Source organism: Cupressus sempervirens, chromosome 5 (assembly GCF_028749045.1).
Source record: "Cupressus sempervirens isolate cs-2001-9-10 chromosome 5, ASM2874904v1, whole genome shotgun sequence".
NCBI classification, from domain to species: domain Eukaryota; kingdom Viridiplantae; phylum Streptophyta; class Pinopsida; order Cupressales; family Cupressaceae; genus Cupressus; species Cupressus sempervirens.
In genome coordinates this window covers 10,511,577-10,525,114 of record NC_143122.1, presented here as the reverse complement: position 1 = coordinate 10,525,114, position 13,538 = coordinate 10,511,577, and the positions used below count along the sequence as shown (strand labels likewise).

Here is a 13,538-nt window from a genome sequence, read left to right as displayed (position 1 = left end):
AAGTGTTTATGGGGATGCATTTATTATACATGTTATTTCAATATGTTTATGTATACATGGTTTTAAAGTTAAAAGTTTTATTGGTTAGAGATTAGTACTTTTGATTCACCCCCCCCTCTTAGAAGTATACATTTCCCATTTGTATTTCCAAAAAAGCCACCATTAACATGCTACTAATTCTCACTCTTCTAAAGTCATTTCATATGAAAGGCCAACCCTATTAAAGGTTACAATACACATTGTTAAATGTGACCTAGTTAAAGGATTTCAATCATCGAGTTAGAAGTGATCCTTGTTAGAGGATTTTAGCCTATTCACTTGGAATGTTACATGGTTAAATGATTTACAAATGACTGTTTAGTCAACCTTAATCCAAAGGATTTACCATAGACTGATAAAATGATTAGAAAGTAATAGTAAGGCTTGATCTTATAACAAATTACAATTCACTTGTCAATTATAGATCTCTATTTCAATCCTCCATTCTGGTTGGCTTTCACACACTTAAGCTCTGATAGCTTGTTCACCCTTCAAGTATTCATATTGTTAAGCCTTCTTGCTTTGTATGAAAATTACAATTTTTATTGTTTGTCCACTAAATGAAGCAATACCCTAGACTCCTTGTCTTCCTTAGGTTCTCACACATGACAACCTTTTCTTCTGACCAACTCTCTCTATAATTAGAGATTTAAGATCTTTCACCACTTGACCATAATTGTCAATTTTAGGGTTAGGTAGGATTAGGTAGGATACAATGAATCTACCCAATTTTCTATTTGGTTCCTCTGGAAACTTCTTCTTAAATCCTCCTTGAATTCACCACAAAATGGTTTACTTTGAATACTGTGCCACTAGCTCATCATAGTTATCTTCCACACACTTCACACAATTCAAGAAAACAAAATAATTGGCTCAAATTTGTCAAATCTATGAATTAACATGAATATTGACACTTGGCATCAATATGTTGTCACTTGGCTTGCATACTATTCTACCACTTATCTTACACTAGTTTACTTGACGAATACTAATGTTTACTAATGCTCAACATCAACCAAACTTTACTCAACATATACTATGTTCACTTAGGATACACTAAATCTTCACTTTTCTTGGCTCCAACTAATTTTTTTTTTGGCTTGCACTAAATTTTCTCGACATCTACTATGGACTCGGTTAATCTTGGTAGACACAATTCTTCTTATTTGTTCTTCTAGACTTAATTAGTGTATCCAACCTTTGTAGCCTTAAGTAGATAAACAATACACTATATCATCACTATCTTAATTGATTTTTGTACACCTTTTTCATACCATAACTCAACCTTTCCTCTAGGTGTTCTTGTTATCTCATTTGATCAAATCCTCTTCATTAATCAAACAAATGATAGTACTCAAATCAAATAAGTAGTTGTATTACCAACAAGTAGCAGGTTTGACATTAGTGACAAAACAATGATTGAAACACATCCTCATACTTTTATCAATCTTTTCTTTTCTCAACAATCTCCCTCTTTCACATTGATGGTAAACCAATTCCAACAAAAATACCAAAAAGAAAATAATTCCTTGTATTTAAATCTCTCCCTCTATCAACATCTTTCATCTTTTGTATAGGTTACAAAATTCTATTCTAATCAACAGGAAATCAACTCTTCCTTATAACTCCCTTCATTCGTAATCTTTTAGGGCTTCTCTTTCTAACTTTCTTTGTTCACTCCCTCTTTCTCATATTCAAGTATCTATCTCTTTTTTTGTACTTATTTCTCCCTTTGAGTAGACATTTCATATTTCTTTCTCATTCTAAAGTATTTCTTCCTCTTACTAGGTAGATATATTTCTTATAGTCATTTCTCCCCCAATAGGGTATATATCTCCCTCTTTAGTAAAAATCAGGTACACTATCTCCCTCTTTGAAAAGAATGCCAAAGACTTGTCATCTCAACATGCAAATGTTAACAATTTTACTTTCTCCTTCTATCACCTAACTTGTGATTGCAAATATTCTAATTTGACTCCTTCATTACTTTAGAAAACTCCTAAAGTAATATCCATTGTATCAAGTTGTAAGATACACCATTCATCTTGGTTGATGTAGGTTACTACTCATGCTTCTTAAGTAGCTTAGGGGTATCACCCCTATTTTACATTTAAATACTCATGAGTATCCCTAGGTAAAGATTTTGAGAAGATATCAGCTCTCTACTCTTTTGTATTTGCATATTCCATCCCCACTTCCTTGTCTTGAACTAACTTTCTCAAGTAGTGGTACTTGATTGGAATGTGCTTATTCTTTTTGTGTATCATAGGGTTCTTTGATATATTTATAACACTTGTATTGTCATAGTAAAGTATCACAGGTATAGTGATTTCCTCCTTCATACATTTGAGTAGCTATTTGATGCAGACAATGTTTCTACAATTTACTACAACAACCACATATTCAACTTTAGCAATAGATTGAGGTATGCAATTTTGTTTCTTGTTGGTCCAGGTAACCATTCTCTTTCCTAAGAAAAATGCTCCTCCACTAGTTCTCTTTCTATCATCAATATTTCTAGCTTAATCAATATTAGTGTAGGCTCTCAACTCAAAATTTTGATTTTTCTTATAGTATAGACCATAGTCTTCCATTCCTTTTAGATATCTCATAATTCTCTTAATAACCATAAAATAATTCTCCTCAGGATTAGCATAGAATCTTGAAATAATCCAAACATATAATGTAATGTCAGGTCAACTATGTACTACATATTGCAATTTTCCAATCATAGACCTATACAATGTTTGATTCACTTCAATTGAATCATCATTCTTTGAAAACTTGTGTCCTATTACCATACATGTGCTAACTAGTTTTCAATCTTCTAATCCAAAAGTTTTCAATAAACATAGACATCTCAAATTCTTTCTTCATTTCATTTGCAAATGCCTTACATAATCCATCTTGACCTCCAAATATTGTATCATAAAAAAAAACTTCAACTAGTAATATACCTCTACCTCCTTATGTCTTCAAGTGTAGATTTCTATTATCATTAGTCTTCTCAAATCCAATCTTCACAAGGTAATTGTGAAGCCTTTAATACCAAGCTCTTGGGGCTTTCTTTAAACCATATAAAGTTTTTTGTAGTCTACATACCATTTTCTTCTTGTTAGCATCAACAAATCCATTTGGTTGTTCTATATAGACCTCTTCTTTTAATATGCCATTTAGAAATGCTAACTTCATATCCATTTTATAAACTTTGAAACCTTTGTATACAAAATAAGAAATCAAAGTTCTTACTCCTTCCAACCTTGCAATAGGGGCAAAAGTTTCTCCATAGTCTATTCATTATTCTTGTGCATACCCCTTGAAAACTAATCTTGCCTTATTTCTTGTGACTTCACCATTTTCATCTAACTTTATTCTATCCACCCACTTGGTTCCTATCACATTTTTGTCCTCTAGTCTGGGAACTAGAGTCCATGTCTTGTTCTTCTCAATCTATTCAATCTCTTCTTTCATGGATTTACTCTACTCCACATTTTCTAAGGCATCTTGCACTATCTTAGGTTCATGCATGCTTAGAAAACATGTATCATTTATTAGCCTGTTCCCTATCATTGGTCTAGCATCTTTGTCTCCAATAACTTGTTCAATAGGGTGATGTCTTTTGACATAATTTGACAATCTTGGTTCTGTTCTACCTTCCTCATTAGGTTTTCAAATTTCTTAATCACTATGTACTTCTCTATTAGGAAATTCAACATTTCTTTCACATAGACTAATCTCAGAATCAGAATGTGCATAAGCTTCTGTCTATAACTTGGTTCTTGAATGCAACTTGAAATTTATTGTATGTGACTCGACAATCACTGAAACTTGCTGTTGATTTGCAACTTGGTTTATAACATCTTCATTAGCAGACATACCTTCACAAAAGTATACAAAATATTTGTATTCCTTTGTTTTCTTCATAAGTTTAACCTCATGTACATTTATATTTTCATCAAACTTCACATTTGCAATTTCCACAACTTTATTAGTGTTAGTATTTAAACATTATAAGCTTTACTTCATGTGGGATAGCCAAGGAATATACCTTCTTCACTTTTAGCATCTAATTTACCCTTCTTGAAATCCTTAAGAATGTAGCAGTTGCTTCCATATACCTTAACATATTTTACATTGGGTGAGTATCCATACCATAATTTAAAAGATGTTGAATGTGTACCTTTCTTGACTTGCACATGGTTCAAGGTACAAATAACTGTACTTACAATGTCTCTCCAATATTTCAAAGAAAAACTATTCTCAATCATGAGTTTTCTAGCACTATCCATATAGATCTATTCCTCCTTTCAACAATCCCATTTTGTGGAGGGGTCCTAGGTGGAAATGTCTCTCTTTTGATTCCTTTTTCATTATAGATCATCTCAAACTCATTTGTTGTAAATTCTCCACCTTTGTTAGATCTTAGATATTTCAAGCTTTTGCTTGTATCCTTTTTAACTTTAGCTAAATACCACTAAAACATTTGGAAAGCATTAGATTTTTATTTTAGAAACATAACTGTCATCATCCTAGAATAAAAATCAACAAATAGGATAATGCACTTTTCACCCTTGTAGCTTTACACATTTATTGGTCCACACAAGTTAGTGTGAACAATCTCAAGAATTTATTTTGATGTGTGAATCTTACTTTTAAAACTAGACTTTGTATCTTAGCTAACTGACATTTTTTGCAAATTATATTGTCAGATTTCTTCAATTTAGGTAGACCTCTTACTCATTTCATGTTATTGATACCCACTAAGTTATCAAAGTTAGCATGACATAACCTCTTGTGCCATAGCCACACATTATAAAATTCTACAAGGAGGCAAGTAGCATCATTTATATCAAGATAAAATAGATTAGCTCTAGTTTTATAACCTTTCCCAATTAGTTTCCCATTAGTATCATATATCTTAGCTATCTTGTTCTCATACTAAACCTTGCAACATTAACTATTCAATTGTGACACACTCAACACATTATAGTTAAGTCCTTAAACATAATAAGCATTATCACACAAAATCTTTTCTGTGAGTTTGATAGAACCTTTTCCTTTAATTAGATAGGGTGCATGATTATCATATTTCCATCATAATAATTCATGATAATGAAATTACTTTTATCTCTAGTCATGTGATGTGAAAACCCACTATCAATGGTCCATCTATCACTCTTATTCACATAAGAAACCAGTGCAGTTACCTCATCCTCATTAGGTTCATCCTTCATTGCAACATACACCACTTCATCATCATGGCCAACAGATCCATCTCTAGTTTCCTCTTTTGCAATGTAGCAAGACTTCTTGTCTTTGTCTTTGTAATCTTTGTCATCCTCATCTTCTTAACTATTGTATTTTTCTCCACTTCTATTCTTCTTCTTTGGACATCTAGCAACAATATGACCAACCTCATTGCAATTAAAATACATGATAGGTAACTTACCTTTGAGTTTATGTTTGCCTCTATGATATCTCCTTGGTAGCAATGCTTCAAGCTGTTCTACATCTTCCTCATATGTATCACTATCACTAGAAACATATTTGCTTTTTCTTCTTCTTTTTAGGTTCCTTTAATGATAGTTTAGCTTTGAAAACAGATTCAACATTGTTAGATATGAAATTATCAAAATTAGAGAGCTCAAAGGCTGTGAGCCTACCTACCAGACCTTCAATAGTTAGATTAGAAACTGATACATATTAATTCTTGTATGGAAGAAACTATAATAGCAGAGATGGGCAACAATTTTCTCAATACTTCTTTTAATACAATATCATAATCTATCATACCAATAGCTCCTCTTACAGCATTAACAACATCTTTTATTCTAGAGCAATATTGAGCAACATACTCACCTTCTTACATCCTCATATCATCAAACTTACCTCTAAGACTTTCAAATTTGGCTCTTAGAACATTTGCGTCTCCTCCATAAATGGTGCAAAGAACATCACACATATTATTTGTAGAATCACAAACCTTGAAGTCATTGAACTTAGAATAACTTAAGGTAGAGGTAATCTCCAATATTTCCTAATTTTGTTCTTTCTTATTTTTTAGATCATTAGTAGTTGGGGCTCCAAAAAGGTTGACATGCTCAATGATAATGGTATATTGTGCATGATCTTGAAGACCTCCTATGTGTAGCTTCATCAGACTTTTCCATGCAGGGAAGTTGTCCTTGTTAAGATTTGGTACCTCTCTTTTCGATATCTTGATCTTTTGCTTCTAGTACCTTCTAACTAGTCCTCTTAAGCACTATGAATTCGATACCAATTGTTGGAATTCTTTAGAATAACTAAGAAGGGGGGGGTGTGAATTAGTTATCCAAGGTGTAGATATAAAAATAGAACTTTTGAATGCTTAGTAGACCCATATCCATATAAACTTATTATTCATGCATCCATTAGATCATACAATTATTGAGATTATGGGTTTTGCACACATTGCATAATATTTTTATATTATATTATTTTTATTATGTAATGTTGCACATAGATGGATGTGCAACATGTAAAGATTCCCATGGGATATTCTTGATGAGTTGTATTATAACATTGTAATAATATTTTAGATAATTATTTAATATTGAGGAAAAGAATTAAATTTCCAATATTAAATGTGGGTTCAATGGGTTAAGTAGCACATGGTTTGTGTAATACCACTTGGTGGTTTTGTGGAAATTGCTACTATATAAACAACCACAAGGGTAGCTGTTGGCGAGAGAAGACAGAAGGCAAAAAGGGAAAGAGTCGACCGAGACAAGGCTTAATAGGTTAGCTAAGGGAGAATTTGTGAAGGTTGGAAGCATGACATGGGATGTGTAGATTCATGCTTGTTCACATAGATTTCTTGGTTGTGGCTATGGATTTGAAAGCTTCCATGGTTGTATTACAAAGGTATTTTTGCTGAATAATACATGGTGATGGATGTTTTTTGAAAATGGGTTTTTCCCCTCAATGAGGGTTTCCCAGGGTATATCTTGTCTCACATATTTGTAGGTATGTTGTCTATTCTCTTGCATGTGGATTTTAATTGCATATTTTTTTCAAATCTATTATAGGTTATGTGGAAAGTGTTATATTCTATTTTGCAAGTTTCCTTACAACCATACTTAAACTTTGTAGGTTATTGTCTTAGGTCAAAACAACTTTGCATAAATGTAAACATGAAACATAAAATATTCAATAACACATTTGACACAAGGATTTTATGTGGAAACCCAATTTGGGAAAAACCACCAATAACATGCTACTAATTCCCACTCTTTTGAAGTGATGCCCTATGAAAGGCCAACTCTATTAAAGGTTAGAACATAGAGTGTTAAATATGACCTAGTTAAGGCTTTTAATCACCCTATTAGGAGTGAGCCTTGTTAGAGGAATTTAGACCATTCACTTGGAATGTCACCCAGTTAAAGAATTTACAAATGATTTTTAGGTCAACCTTAATCTAAAGGATTTTCCTTAGACTAATACAATGATTAGAAAGTAATACTAAGGCTTGATCTAATAACAAATTACAACTCACTAGTAGATTATAGATCTCTGTTTCAGTCCTCCATTCTGCTTGGATTTCACACACTTCAACTCTGGTAGCTTGTTCACCCTTCAAGCATTCATACTCTTAATCCTTCTTTCCTTGTATACCAATTCTAGTCTCTACTATTCAGCCACTGAATGAAGAAACACCCTAGACTCCTTATCCTCCTTAGGTTCTCACACATGACAACCTTTATTTCTGATAATCTCTATCTATAAATAGATATTTAAGATCTTTTTTTTCTTAACCACAATCATCCATTTTAGGGTTAAGTAGGATTAGTTAGGATACAATGAATCTACTCACTTTTCCATTTGGTTCCTCTAGAAACTTCTTCTTTAATCCTCCTTGAATTCACCACAAAATGGTTTACCTTGAATTCTATACTACCATCTCATCATAGTTATCTTCCATACACATCACACAATTCAAGAAAAATAAATGGTTAACTCAGATTCATCAAACCTATGATTTAACATGAATACTAGCACTTGGCATCAATATGCTATTACTCAGATTCTATATTGTTCTTCCACTCATCTTACACTAGTTTACTTGGCGAACACTAAGTTTATTGATGCTTGATATCAACTAAACTTTACTTGGCATATACTATGTTCACTTGGCATACACTGAATCTTCACTTTTCTCATCTCCAACTAATTTTCTTCTTGGCTTGAACTAACTTTTCTCAACACCTACTATGCACTAATTCAAGTTTTGTAGACACAATTATTCTTATTTGTTCTTCTAGACATAATTACTATATCCAACCTTTGTAACCTTATGTAGATAAATAATTCACTATATCATCATTGTCTTAACTAATCTTTGTACACCTTTTTCATACCATAACTCAACCTTTCCTCTAGGTGCTCTTGTTATTTCATTTGATCAAATCCTCTTCATCAATCAAACAAATGGTAGTACTCAAATTAACTAAGCAGTTGTCTTACTAGCAAGTAGTAGGTTTGACATAAGTGACAAAACAATGATTGAAACACATCCTCATACTTGTATCAATCATTTCTTTTCTCAACATAGTGTGTTGTAAATTTGGCATAGGTGTTTGATCATTGATAGCTTTCATTTTGGCATTTAGGTTTTCAAGATTGGTCAACACCCTCACTTGTTTACCTCTCATGTCAAGCACTTTTTGTAATATTTCAACACCATGTTCTTGCTTCTAAGCTAATAGTTCTTCAGGTGCATTTTCTTGTAAAATATTAATTTTTTTGAACAATTGTAAACTCTTAGAAAGTCCAATGTTGTTTTCACGTATGTGTGTATGTATATATATATATATATATATATATATGTATGTATGTATGTATGTATATATATTTGTATATGTATGTATGTATGTATTTATATGTATGTATATATGTATATATACAGAGAGATCTTGTGGATTATGGATTAAAAAAGAAAAAGAAAAGAAAACACAACATTAATCATTCCCCATTTGTTTTGATTGATTGTGGAGAGTTGCACATGAAAGAGGGCAGAGAGCTCCAAATGAGGGTGGAGAGATTTGAACATTAGAGACGATCAGTGGAGATCTAGGATTTTGTTTATGTTCCCTTGTGATCACTACATTTCATTGTTATGATGTGTCCTTGTGATATCCATGCCCTTGCTCTACAATTTTATTCAAGGGTTAAAGAGGTGCCTATGTATATGTTCTTTTTTTCCCTTCTAAACATGTAGCTATTGTTCATATATAATAGCTTTGGTCTGATTCAATGATAACTAATTATGATGATTGTATGCATATGTGCATGTATCTATCTATATCAATTCTCTATGTGAACTGCTTTACATGCATACACACATTGCATAGTACTTGTGCTAAATTAAATTAATCATCTATTTCTTGAATTCACACAAGCAATTGTCCTTGCATTTAATCAAAATTATTAATACCAAACTAAGTATGTAGAAATCTATACTTACAGATTATATCATCTCTTCATGATTGAGTAAAAATGTCATGCATAATATCATCTATGTAATGATCGGATGCATTCACATTAAGTCATAATAGGATCAAGTAGATGCTCCATTTATGTTACTTCATACTTGTTGTATTAAACATTTTGTTTAACATAATCAATAATACTACAATTATACAGCTACAACTAGTACTCTTGTTTTTTTTTTTTCATATACATTTAAGATTTATTTTTCTTAAAATTAGACTGTATATTTGTTATCACTAAAACAAAAATATATATCTTTGATAGTTATCTTTTTTAATTTCAAGATATTCATAATTGTTATCACTAAAACACAAATATAGAACATTTAGGTGTATTTTGGTTCATAATAGTCTAGGCACCACAAATAAAAATCAAAGTTCACATTTCAAATGCCAAAGGTTCTAAACATGAAACTAGTTATTCAAAGTGTTCATTCAACAATTTGAATGTATAGTTCAACGGTTCAAGTTTGACAATTACAAGTAGTTCATACCATTTTAGAGGACCAAGTCAAATGAATCATCTATAAAAAACATCCATAAACATCTAATCTTCTGTAAGTTTCTCTCCTCTAAAGACCTAATACATGGAGCCATTGTCATCATGAGTAGACTCACTCTCCTCAAATGAATTCAATCAAAACTATTCATACCAAACTAAGTTTGCATAAATCTATACTTACAGATTATATTACCTCTTGGTGATTGAGTAAAGATAAAATTTAATTTTCCAAGGTGATAAAATTGCATATTTAGATGTATGTATGTATGTATGTATATATGTATATGTATATGTATATGTATGTATATATGTATGTATCTATGTCTGTATGTATATATGTATCTCTGCATCTTGTTGTCATGCCCTTGTGCTCTCTGTATATGTATGTATGTATATACATATATATGCATATGTATATGTATGTATGTATATACATATATGCATATGTATATGTATATGTATGTGTATATATACATATATACACACATATGTGTATAAATACATATATACACACATATGTGTGTCTATGTGTGTATGTATGTATATAAACAAAGAGATCTCTATATATATACATACATACATACATAGACACACGCACATGTGGGGAAATATAAAGAGATACATGTTTAGAAGTGTAAAGACTACCCCTACAAAACCAATGCCACATTAGTAATCTCCATAAAATGCAAAAATTTTAGTGGAAGTCAAACTCCTTTGAATATTGATCAATCAACATTAATTGATTTACATAAACCATTATTTAACCTTAACTAAAATGATACATGCATACATATACATATACATATACATATACATATGCATATACATATACATATACATATACATGCTCAAGTTTAAAGAAACAAAAAAATTTGTTACTAGGGTACCAATACCACATACCAGATACTAGGCAGTCTAACCATGACAACCAAGTTGAAATGAGCTCTAGAACTTGTCTAAGATCACAAGGACAATAATATTGTAGGAGTGCTTTACCACCCTACCATGAAACTGTTAAGCTTCCCCAAAATCTTTCTTGAAATGAAAGATACCCAACCTAGCATTGATGAAGTCTAAACAAGTCAAATCAAGAGAAGTAATGGAATTGTGTGGTTAAAATAAGTCATTTCTAAAATCACTCAATCAATTTCAAAACCACATAATTAGGTCAATATCTAGCTTATTATAATCAGAGAAATCTTTTCACCCTTATTCCAAATTCACATCATACCCATCATATATGCATGTGAAACATAGGAGATAACACCATAAGAAGTTCATAATGTGGCATTATCAAAAAAATTTAATGTAGCACCATCACTCAAATCATCATAAGACATTTATCAATTACACATTAAAACATATCATGGAAAATCATGTATCCAATAGATTTAATAAGTAGGGTAAATGATAAATGGTCACAAAATCAAGTGTATGGAAACAATATAGACTAAAAAAATATATATCTAGTTACTTCTAACATCACTGAGGATACAAGAAAATTTAAGGAAGTAATTGCATCCACTAGATTTTCAATTCAAATAACTAGGAAGTAATCTCATTTCCTTTTCTTAATCAACCAAGAAATTTAGCAAACCTAAAGAGCACATTTCCACTAATAGTGTTCAGTCTAAGCCATCTCATACACACAAAATCAATAACAATCTCAAGAAAGTATTTGCAATGTGCCACTAGAGATATCAATTTAATTATGACATAGAGTTACAATTTATAACTGAATTTTGAAAGGATAACTTTGTTCCCATGTGCTCCAATAATGGTATAGGCATTATATAGTTGAAAATTAACACTCTAATAAAGGAGTTAAAAATTAACACTCAGGATCAATCCAACATAATACAAAAATATTATTTTTCAATTTTCATCCAATTTCACCTTGTTTTCTTTTCAAGAATGATTAGGATGTCCCATGAACAATATAGCTACAATATTCAAAGATTGTAATAAAGACAATCAATTTTAGAAATGTGTTCATCTATGCTCAACACACTTCATAGAATAATGGATGTACTAGTTTAGTTTATAAATAAATATGAAGTTTTAGCATATATTAGGAGAGTAAAACATTGTATATAAAGTCTTATTTTATATTAGAAATCACTAGAAATGTATCCATAATAACAAGGACTACATAGATTATAATTACAAATTAGTACCCAGCTATTAGGGTTGCTATTCCACCTATTTAAGAATTTATTCATTGCATTATCTCACACAAATGACATCCAAAAATTGCACTATGGGACTCATATTTGTCATTTGTGCCTTGCTACTCTTGTGTTCCAAAATAGAGAGTTTATCAAAAGGGGGTAGTAGCACAATAGTCATAAACTACGGGCAACTGGTAGAAAACATACCTTCACCAGTGAAAGTAATAGAATTATTGTAGGGAAATAAGATGAAAAAAATGAAACTGTATGACTCAAACCCAAAAATTCTTAAGGAATTCTCTAAGAAGGACATACGACTATGGGTGGGCATTGGAAACAAGAACATAACAGGGCTGATTACAACAGAAGGGGTGTTGGCATGGTTAAATTAGAATTTGACTCCATATTTACTAGATACAAAGATTGATGGTATTTTTGTGGCAAGAAAGTCTATACCAGTTCTGATGCATAGCTCAGTGCTAATCTGGTGCTAGCAATGTCAGCCATACATTTGATACTTTCCAACCTAGGGTTGGATGCTTCTATCAAAGTATCCACTACCCATTCTATTGGTGTTCTCAATAGCAGTTTCCCACCATCTACTAGTGCTTTCAGAGAGGACCTGACAAGCCTTATAACACCACACTTGGAATTGTTGGCATTAAATGGTTCCCTATTTTGGCTCAACACATATCCATTCTTTTCCTACAAGGACAACTCAGGAAATATTTCATTGGACTATGTGTTGTTCAAGCCTAATTGAAGGCCAATACATGTTCACAAACAAAGACACCCTGCTATATACTCTTCAAACACACCAAGATGACTAAATTTTTTTAGAGGAGCTGAACATAAGCCAAAGCATCATCAAAATGCTCCATTCTTGAAATTATTTGACACAAAATGAACATCCACAGCTAAAATTTCAACATGTTCAAACCCAAATCCGAAAAAAACCCAACCCAAATCATTGTAAATTTCACAAGAAAACCCAAAAAAGCTACAAAATCATTTGTTTGTCTATTTCTATCTAGATTAACCAACCAAATAGTTGGGTACACAAGGAGTTGCTATTTCTTGAAAATAATCATCACAACATTTAGAATAGCATGAACAATAATATTTTATACGAGACACAAGACAAAAACTACAAACAATTCAATACAAGAAGCACCTAGTTATTCCAATTATTTCTAATATTTCTTCTAGATATGCCTTTGGCCATCCAACTTGCAATTGTTCTCCCTTCTTTCAGTGCTATCCCTTCTTGTATCTTAACCATTTTAAGAAGTCTCCAAC

General features: G+C 31.6%; 1 pseudogene; it reads left to right on the top strand.

The window, feature by feature from the left end:
* The first annotated feature begins 12,307 nt into the window (after window positions 1-12,307).
* LOC149554344 (glucan endo-1,3-beta-glucosidase 11 pseudogene) lies at window positions 12,308-13,002 on the top strand (annotated as a pseudogene).
* The last annotated feature ends 536 nt before the right edge of the window (window positions 13,003-13,538 follow it).